Genomic DNA, 10,089 nt, shown 5'->3' with positions numbered 1-10,089 from the left:
GGGGGGGCAATGTTTTATTTTACACAGAGATTTGTAATATGCACTACCAGGGTGGTGGTAGAGAATCTTACATAGTCACATGGATGACAGAAAAATGTGGGAGGGAATGGTTAGATTAAAGGGTTAAAAGCTTGACACAACATCGTAGGCAGAAGGACCTGCACTAAGCTGTATTGCTCTATGTTTTATGTATATTTTGTTTAGAAGTGGGTATTTGCTGGGCTTAGGAAAACAATTAATCTTCCATGCATATGTTCATTTAATAATGTTTAGGCAGAGTAGTGCAATGCAACCAGATCTTCTAGTTATGATAAATAATACCGCAAAATAATGTAAAATGTAATATGAAGAGAGAGGACCATTGTGACAACCTGATCCTTGTGGTAATAAGTTACCATTTCCCTCACTTGTCCTGGACTTGCTTTGTATTCTCCCTGGGGCAACAGCACATCCTGCTGTCAGACACTGGTGATGCAACTCCAGAGCAGGCCTGGTCTTCTCACCACTTGACTGAAATGCTAATACGGTGACTTCATACTCACGAGAAAATACTGAGTTTAAGTGGCAGGAGGTCTGAAGACCCATGTTGCTAGATTTCAGGGGCTGGGGTGAAGGCACTACCCACCTTTAATAGGTGAGAAATTCACTTCCATGGACAAGAATTGCACTTTTATATCTGGAAATTGTTCTGATCCCATGTTCCCCCATAAATCCTTTAATATAGCGTATATGTGAGTAAATAGCCATATAAATCCATAGTGAAATCTGTCTTTGGATGAAAAGTCAATTCTTAATGAGATGGTGGCAGAGCATGTCAACTTTTACAAATCTACTCATCAATTCTATTATAGTTATTCTACTCTTAAATTTAATTCCATTTATCTATGACGTATGAAAGATCTTCTTTTGAATCTCATTACAGGTCTGGCAATCATCTGACCTTGCACCTCATTGCCTGCTAGCACTACACGTTCTCTGTGTCTGTAACACTATGTATTGCAATCCGTCATTGCTTTGTGCTATCTCACTGCACTCAGGTGTTGAAATGATCTGTGTGTCTTTCACTCTCCCTCGCTACATGTGACAATAATAAATCAGTTTGTCAAATTGCCAAGGCATCTACTTGAAAGATTAAGCCTGCACCCCTGAGTACGGATGCTGCCCAAGTTGAAAAGTTTAAGGGGAACTTCAGAAACTTCTTCACTCTGGGTGCTGTGAGAATGTGGAGCCAGCTGCCAGCACAAGTAGTGTGTGCAAGCTCCATTTCAACCTCTCCCAACAAAAATAATGACATGATTGATGATATTTGGTAGAGACCTTCATCTTTGGTTGCCTGTACTAAGTGAATGCGAGAGTTTTGTTCACTGGTTCACCCAAGTCCTGAACAATTTGTTCCTCAGAAACCAAAGCACAAGTTCAGCAAGGGGCAACACTTGGCACTTCTCATCGGCTGATTTAGTTTCTGAGGAGGCTTTTTCTGTAGTCACAATCTACGTCAACAAAGTAACATAGAACACGAAAGGTCTGGAGGGGACTGAATGCCTAAGGGATTGTGCACAAGAAAATTCATTGGACTTTGTTACATTAAAAAAATCTGTATTTTCAGTTTGGTTATGTGGTAAAATTTATTGGCAGTCAATATTGTTTCAGATCTTGCTTAGTTGCTAATCTCTATTAAATCTGACATGACTGAAATTCAAAACACACCATACCTTTTTGCATAGCTATTTCTAAAATACCTGGCATGCTTGGCACCTCAAGGGCACAAAGTGAATCGGAGTGGGAAGCGGTTTGCAGCAGGAGATCTGAACACAGAGCATGTGCACTACCCCCTCCTCTTCTCACCTTTCACATCCCCCGCCTAATATGTCATTCAAGACAAGCAGAAACTCTATGCTGTAGTGCCCATGGCTAGTTTCTGCCATTTTTAACTCAAACAACTCTAATGTTTATTTTTTGGTTAAAAAATTCAGTTCGTGAAGCTCAATGTCTGCTGAAATACCATTGGAATGGCTTCTTTCTGTGTCCTGGCAATGTCAAGTGTGCCAAGTATCCTGTGTACCTTTATGTGAAGAATGATACAATGATGTGAGCAGTCTTTCCCGCAAAATTGAATGCACGGATAGTGTTTGCCGATCACCGTGTTTCAGGTATTAAAAATGCATGCGAGTTTCAGTGTTCGAGCAGCTGAACTTCATTTTTCAATAATGCAACAACAGTCAAATCCAAAATAATTCGTATAGCATTTTCACCCATCATTTTTGATAATTATCATTCCATGCACAGAAGGGATTCTTGCTTTGATATTCGGAGATGGACTTGTTTTCAGGGTTATGCCGGAGATAAATTGAGCAGGAAACAATTGCAATTTTGGCATCTAGTAATTTAATTTCATTATAGCTAACGGAACAAATAGATAAAAAGAAAGAAGGATGCAAGTCATTAGAATGTCACATTATTGTATAGAATGTCAACATGAACATCAAGTTTAATAATATTATAGAACCAATCGATATATACCCTGTCCAAAAGAGGCTGTCCTGAAGTTCATTATATTCATTAAACTGCTCATGCCCTCTCAGTGAATTTTAGGAAGCAGATGTTTCTATCTCATGCAGTGAACCTGAGCTGTATTTATTAAATATTAAAGAAATATTCTGTTTTCTGCTGTTTTGTGGGAGGGGTAGATTCATCTATCAAAGTTAGGCTTTCCCAGTAGTATAATCTGTGTGATTTAATTCCGTAGTCTAATAAGAGATAAAAATGCATTCCATTCTAGAAAAGAGTGAGTGCCAAACTAATACAACACGTGCCAATTAGATGTAGCTGTTACTTAAATATTGCACTGATATCTTATGCTTTATAGTTCAGAAAATCCCCATAACAGTTTCTGAAAGCTATTTTAATCACCCATGAAGAGACCTCAGAGGTTTGAAGCTCTGAATAGACTGAAAGGCTGGCACATTTAGAATTTTGTATTACATGATTAATAGTGTTATAATTATTATAATACCTGCTGCTTCACAATTATTTGAGGTGCATGTAAGATGATCCTTTATTAAGGAAGCTTACTGTATATAGTGATGTTAACGCTGAATCGCACATGAACTAGTGTGACATGGGGCTCACTTCGACTTACATAAGTTTACAAATGCAGCTTACATTGCTTGCTGCAGTTGTCTAATATTGTCACACGATTGCTTGGGAAATAATGATGCGTTGAATGTCAGTGCCTTTACTGATGTGCAAGCTCTGTAACGATTTGTGGTGAGGAATTGCAGAGCTCCCTATATCAATGCACACAATATGCTGCAGGAACTCGGCAGGCCAGGCAGCATTTATGGAAAGGAGTACAGCCGATGGTTCGGTTTGAGACCCTTCGGCAGGACTTGTTTGTGAGCTCCCTATATCATTTATTTCTGATTTTGCAAAGATCTTCCTTCCTCTCTCTTCTTTCAATCCTTCTGTTCTCCTTGGTCATATTCCTCCTGATTGGCTCCCATTCACCCTACTATGCTTAGTTCCCCAATTGTTTATGAATACGTTTAATGAGAGTAAAAGATGCAGTTCACTCAGAGGCTGGTGAGAGTGTGGAATGAGCTGTCAGTGGAAGTGATGGATGCGGGTTCAATTTCAACACTTAAGAGAAATTTAGATAAGCACATGAATGGGAAAGGCATGGAGGGCTATAGTCCAAGTGCAGGTCATTGGGACTAGGGAGGTTGATAATCTGGCATGGACTAGATGGACCAAAGGGCCTGTTTCTGCGCTGTAAGTGTTCTGAGAATCTAATAGCAACTTAAACTTGATAACATTTTTGAAAAGTAATCCATGCAGAAAAATTGCCAGTCCAATTATTTAAATTTCATGGTAATGAGATGGGTGTTGGGTATCTTGAATTTCAGAAGGTTTTATTTGAATGCTTCACTGGATTTTATATTAGGAGCTAATTGGGAGGCTTTCATAGCTGGATGAGTGGCCAAAAGGAAAGATTGATGATCAGTGATAATAGTTTCAGTTCTGCCCCTGTGATCTGCAGAGTACATAGGAGATCTATTGTTTGCAATGCTTATTTGAATTTTACAACTGTAGGTAAATATTTGAAAAATTGACATTACTGATGGCTGATTGCATGGGAGCAGATTCTTTGAGAGTAAGATTCACACCCTTGAATAACTTGAGCCCAGATACATGGACTCTATCAGCATCGTAGTTAATAAACCCCTCTGGTTGTCAGCTCTTTACCCACAAAGTGAGGAACTTAATTGGGCATTTGACCTTTTCTATGGGCCTCAGCACGGAGCTGCATTGGAATAAACTTCACTTGCGTCTGCTCACTAGCACCAACCATCAATTTATCTTCATTAACCAGGGACTCCATCAAGAAATGGAAAAAATACATTTAAATAAACACGATTAATTGTGACTTTTATCTTTTCCATGGCTCTGTTCTAGCATCACAAATATTGAGTATCTTTCTCCTCAGTTCCTTCTGAATGTTAAAAAAATACCCTGCATCATGATTTCCCTTTTTTTTGCCAGTTTGGATCCCACGTCTAAGGAGAAAGAAAAAGCTGAGCAGAAAGCTGCCTATAGCACTTCACACAGCTCTACCCATTGTCTCCATACAAACAGCCATGACGATCTTCACATTTTCTTCCAGCAACTGACTGATATTTACTGCAGGAAATGACGAGCAATCGTTCCCACTGCATCTGAATCTGTGCATCAATATGACTGCCATGTTCTGGTCATATTCCATATTTGAGCATGCTCACTTGCTATTTTATAGAGCACCATCACCATTTCTGATGCTACGCAATCAGAAAAAAAAATTGCAAAAGGAACAATATTTTCCTATTGATTTGCGAATAATGAAAACCCAAAACCACCTAGTAGGAAGGGAAATGACAGAGATGTCAACAGTAAATCAATGAAATAGAAAGTTGTCTACTTAATGTGAACAATAAACTCAGTTCCTCAACAGCCTCGACACATATGACATAGTCCATAAACATCATTGTAGAAATTCCCTCTATTGCAGGACTAGATTGGAAAATTGAAACCAACTCACTAATTTGATGTTTTAAACTATTTACAGTAATATTATTTTAGAATTTGTTTGATGCATCCTCCAGTAAACAGCAGTGAACAGAGGACTACTGTGTGCTTAGCAGGTATATCAGATCATTTCAAAGGCATCATGTAATTAATGTTTGTAAATATAGAAGCCTGAGTAGATGACTTGGCAGCGTGGATGAATATAGTTTAACAAACTGCCAGCAGGGATCATGTTTCAGGAAACAATATCTGTAGTGAAATAATTCCTGACAATTTTATAGCTCGCAAAGGGAAAACTAATATTAATCAAATAAAGCACAATGTGCTTTAAATAAATTTGTAGTGCTTTTTGCATTGAGCATTTTGCATTGAGTTTTAGCACAATTTATTAATTTTAAGCAGGACATTATATTCTGCAAGGAAACTACAAAGGTCTAACGTTCGATCCAAACCCAAAGCTTCCATAAACTGACAACATGCCGCCATTTCATAAGGCTGACGGGCAAGGTAGTTGCTTACATTCTTAAGAATACCCTTTCTAATGATTTTCTTTAAAAATTGAGAGGATGGGGAAGGAAGGAAGATCTTAATGTTTATACAATGAGTTTATACAACATTATTTATCTTCTGTTAAGTAAATTAGATTTCGTAAACCAAATTCTGTTCATTTAAATGCACTATGTTAATTTGCAGAAGTCGTATTGAATTTTTAGCTTACAGAATGAAAGATATTTGTCAATGTACAGGACCCATGCAAACGCTTGTTTGACTTCTGTTCACTTGAGTGTCTTAAGGAGTATCTTGACTTGCAAGTATCGCAATTTAGGTGCTACAGACTTGCATCCTACATAGCAGTGCGCTGACTTTGAAAAGATCACTAATTTCATCACACTGACGTATTCTAATGTCTAATTTTATAAAAACACTTCTTGATGGTTAAAATGTCAGTATGAAAAGATGATTGTCATGTACAATATGAAATATTTCTCCCACAATTCAAATGAAATGAAATTAGATTAATGAGTCAGTCTTAGCCCCTGTCAAAGGCTAGAGCAGTATAGATCATTATGGAATAATACATTCAATATACAATAGTAGATTTATGTCAGAAAATTGATGTTGCTCCTTTTTAAATGAAGACAAAGGTCTATTTTTACTTATCCATTCAAGGTTAAATTAAAAGAAACATAAATTTTGATTTGTTTTATATCATTTTAAATGACTGCTAATTACCTACAATAATACTTGACATTTAATATTGACAAGCTCATCAGGAAACTGGCTTCAAAATTATGTTAGAGATAAACTGTATATAAGGAATTCAAAATGGCACACAGCATGTTTTTACATTTGTGGAATGATTTATGCTATACAGCGCGTTGGAGAGGGCTTGCAAACCCACAGGCACTGAGGATTGTGGAACTGGCACTCCATGATGTCAGCTAAAGGTTAGTGCTCTAACTACCACTCATTCTTAATTTCCCAAGGCTTGGGGGCGGGGACTGCATTCAGGGAGGAACACCACACCTAGTACTGCTACTTAAAGAGATTGTTGAATTTTGGGTTAGATGTTTTCTTCATTTCTTCTTGTTGTTGGGGTGGTCTACTGGTGTTTGGTGTTAGGACGATGCAAAAGTCTAAAGCTGGGGTTTCCAGCCTGGGGTCCACAGATGCGTCAGTTAATGATAAGATTCTTTGGCATAAAAATAGTTGGGGACTCCTGGTCTAAAGGGACTGTTGTGGCAGATGCTGAAAGACTTTCTGTTGACTTTAAGGTTTTTGCACAAAGCAGTGGGTCATAGGGTCATAGATATGATATGCCTCCTTGGGGTTCAGCATGAGTGGACAAATTTCCAACGCAAGACAAATTGATGACAGGTGAAGATTTGGGTGAAGTCACTGGGGTGCAAATTCCTCAGCAAGGGGTGTGGCCATGCAGAGTATTGAGACAATAATTCTCCTTTCACAACAAAGTTCACTGTGTGAGACATTTGTGCTCTCAAACAGACAAGGATACTGAAATCTACCAATTACAGCAACCATGCATGCAATCTTCGGACAAGGTGAGGTTTGTACTGCCAGGATTGCCAGTGTGATCAAACTAAAGAAGGCTGGAGATGGAGAAATTTGCACTGAGAATCATGCAGACTGGAGGCAAATACCCTAGTAGGCATTATGTGGCATTATTCTGTGGTAAATTGCATTGATTGCTCCACTTGGGAAACAGCAACTATCTAAAAAATGGCTGTGAGAATAATCATCGCCTCTGGTGCTCAGTCTACACTCTCTGCACCACAGCACAGCAAAAGCCATGCTTCCACATTATGGTGATAGATTAAATCATTGCCACTGTGATGGAATGAGGTGCTGGGAAAAAGTGGTCAAGGCAGACATCATTTAAGAAGCATTTGGACAGGTACATGAAGGGATGGGCTTAGAACAATATGGGCCAAATTGGGACCAGGTGTGTTTGGAGTGGATTTGTTGGGCCAAGGGGTCTCTATGACCGGCCAAAACAATGTCAGGATATTGATAGGATGCAGATTAGTGCTGATAAGTGGCAGATGGAGCTCAATTTGAAAAAGTATGAAGTGATACATTTTGCAATGTACACTAGAAGGCAGAGTACAGGGTTAATGGGATTAATGGCATGATCTTTAGCAGTGTGGAGGAACAGAGAGATCTTGGACTCCACATCCATAGATCCCAAAATGTTGCTGTGCAAGTTGATAGGGGGTTAAGACGCAGGTGGTGTGTTGGCCTTCATTAATTGGAGGATTGAGTTCAAGAGCTGTGAGGCAATATTGTAGCTCTATAAAACCCTGGTTAGACCACACTTGGAATATTGTGTTCAGTTCTTGTTGCCTCCTTATTGGAAGGATGTGAAAGTTTAAGGAGGGTGCAGAGATGATTTACCGATCATATTAAAATGACGCCCTTCCATATTAGCCATTTCCACCCTCCATCAATGCCCCTAATCATCGTATAACTCTGTATTAGAGAATATGCTTTATAAACAAAGGTTGAGTGAGCCAGGGTGTTTCTCTTGGGGCAAAGGTGGATGAGAGGCAATTTTATACAGTATGTAAGATGACTAGAGGCATTGATAGGGTGTTTTATCCTCAGGGCAGAAATGGCTAAAATGAAAGGGCATCATTTTAAGGTGATTTGAAGGTAAAGGGGGAATGTCAGAGATAGGTTTTATTACTCAGAGTGTGGTGGGTTTATGGGTCTCACTGCCAGGGGTGGTGGTAGAGGCAGATATATTAGGGACATCTAAGAGAATCTTAGACAGGCACATGGATGGTAGAAAAATGGAGGGCTGTGCAGGAGGAAACGGTCAGATTGATCTTGGAGTACACAGCACCATGAGCCCAAGGGCCTGTACTGTGCTGTACGGGTCTACGTTCTGCGAAGACCGCGAAGCAGATGGGGTATTGGGGTCCGTGGTAACGTGCTGCACAACCACTGGATCATGAGTGAGGAAGAGCAGGAGGAAATTAATTCTGCCTTGGCTGCCTGTGACAAACACACCAAGTCAGATGCTTGAAACCACAATCCAATTCTCTGTCAACCAGCAGGCTCAACTTCCCTCAGTCACTGGGTAACCAATCAGCTGGCTGGCCAGGGCACGACATAACAATAAGTGCAAACTGTGTTTATAAATATAATGCAGGTCACCTGACATAGAAATAGAAATAAATTACTCATCTGGAAGAAGATGGCGCCAGTGAACAATTCTACCAGAGGCAACATCCTGAAAGCAGTTCACAAAGCAACTCCTCTTACTACTTTTGTGTCTTGATTTTATTTCCGATGTGATTCTGCTACAGCTGGAGCTTGTCATCTACATTCCAGTGATGTATTTTCAGGCCAACCAGGTGAACTGACGCTTGCTGCTTTCGAGAGGGCTCCACGGGCTGCAAGTGAAACACGCGGCGTTGAGGCGAGGAAGCCAGGAGATGAGTGTGAGCCCGTGATCGGCTCCATCTCGCGCCAATCAAACCGCCGAGGAATATTGCAATCATTGAGGTGTGTGCGGAGGGCGAGTGAGTGTTCAGCGCCGTCTAGCGGCCTCTGCTGCCGGAGGAAGGTGTCTCCCTCTCCCCCTCTTGCTCACTGCTCTTGAGGGAAGGTCCTTGCCTTCGAACAATCTCTCTCTTCCTTAACGCCGTCAGAGGATGGTGCCGGAGCTAGGCTTAAACGAGGCGGTTTGTAGATTGTGGGCTCTAATTCAGGTTTATGATGTGTTCTAGTTCCGGGCACTCCATTTTTTTTGCTGCTACTTTTGGGTGATTTTTGAATTGGCGCGGCCTGCAGATAATGAACACTGAGCTGAACTGAAATCTGCCTATTAATTTTGTCTTTAATATTCTGCGTTTTTGCTCTTTTTTGTTGCAGTTTGCATGTGGGGGGGGGGGGCTTGATGCTTATCGTTGAACAGGTCGATTCCATGTTTTGTGGCTGTCTGTGCGGAAAATGAATTTCAGGGTTGCATGCTGCAAAGAAACTTTGATAATAAATGCACTTTGAATCTTGAATTGCCGCCTGCATCCCATGAGTCTCTGCTTGCCCTAGCTCCTTGAAAAGTGCAACCCAGGTGGCTGCAGCATTTTGCTAGAAGGTCGTAAGGTTCAATGGATCTGCTCTCTCATGGTCCTGGAGGAGGATCTTTGGCAGTCCTGGTTTTGAATGCACCTTCTCAACAATGGTCCCACGAATCCAACCAAGTCAGTAGCAGGGACACCAGCGGAGCCGAAGGGCTGGGGGAACGGATGCTGTCTTCCTGGGGGTGAAGGCCAGTTTCAAGCTCTGCTATTCACTGCTATTGCCCACCACCTAGAGCACTGCCTCCTACAATGCCACTTATTGGTTGGTAGTAGACAGAAAATGATTGAGGAACTCCTGGATCACTGATGCAATTCCCATTCCCCACTCCCCCATCTGCCTATCAACCACCCCACTCACCTTAATCTACACATTGCCTGCCCTCTCTTGTTTTATCATTCATTCCCCCCTCCCCACCTT

Source organism: Hypanus sabinus, chromosome 1 (genome assembly GCF_030144855.1).
Source record: "Hypanus sabinus isolate sHypSab1 chromosome 1, sHypSab1.hap1, whole genome shotgun sequence".
In the NCBI taxonomy this organism is placed as follows: domain Eukaryota; kingdom Metazoa; phylum Chordata; class Chondrichthyes; order Myliobatiformes; family Dasyatidae; genus Hypanus; species Hypanus sabinus.
Note: the sequence above shows the minus strand (reverse complement) of the source record.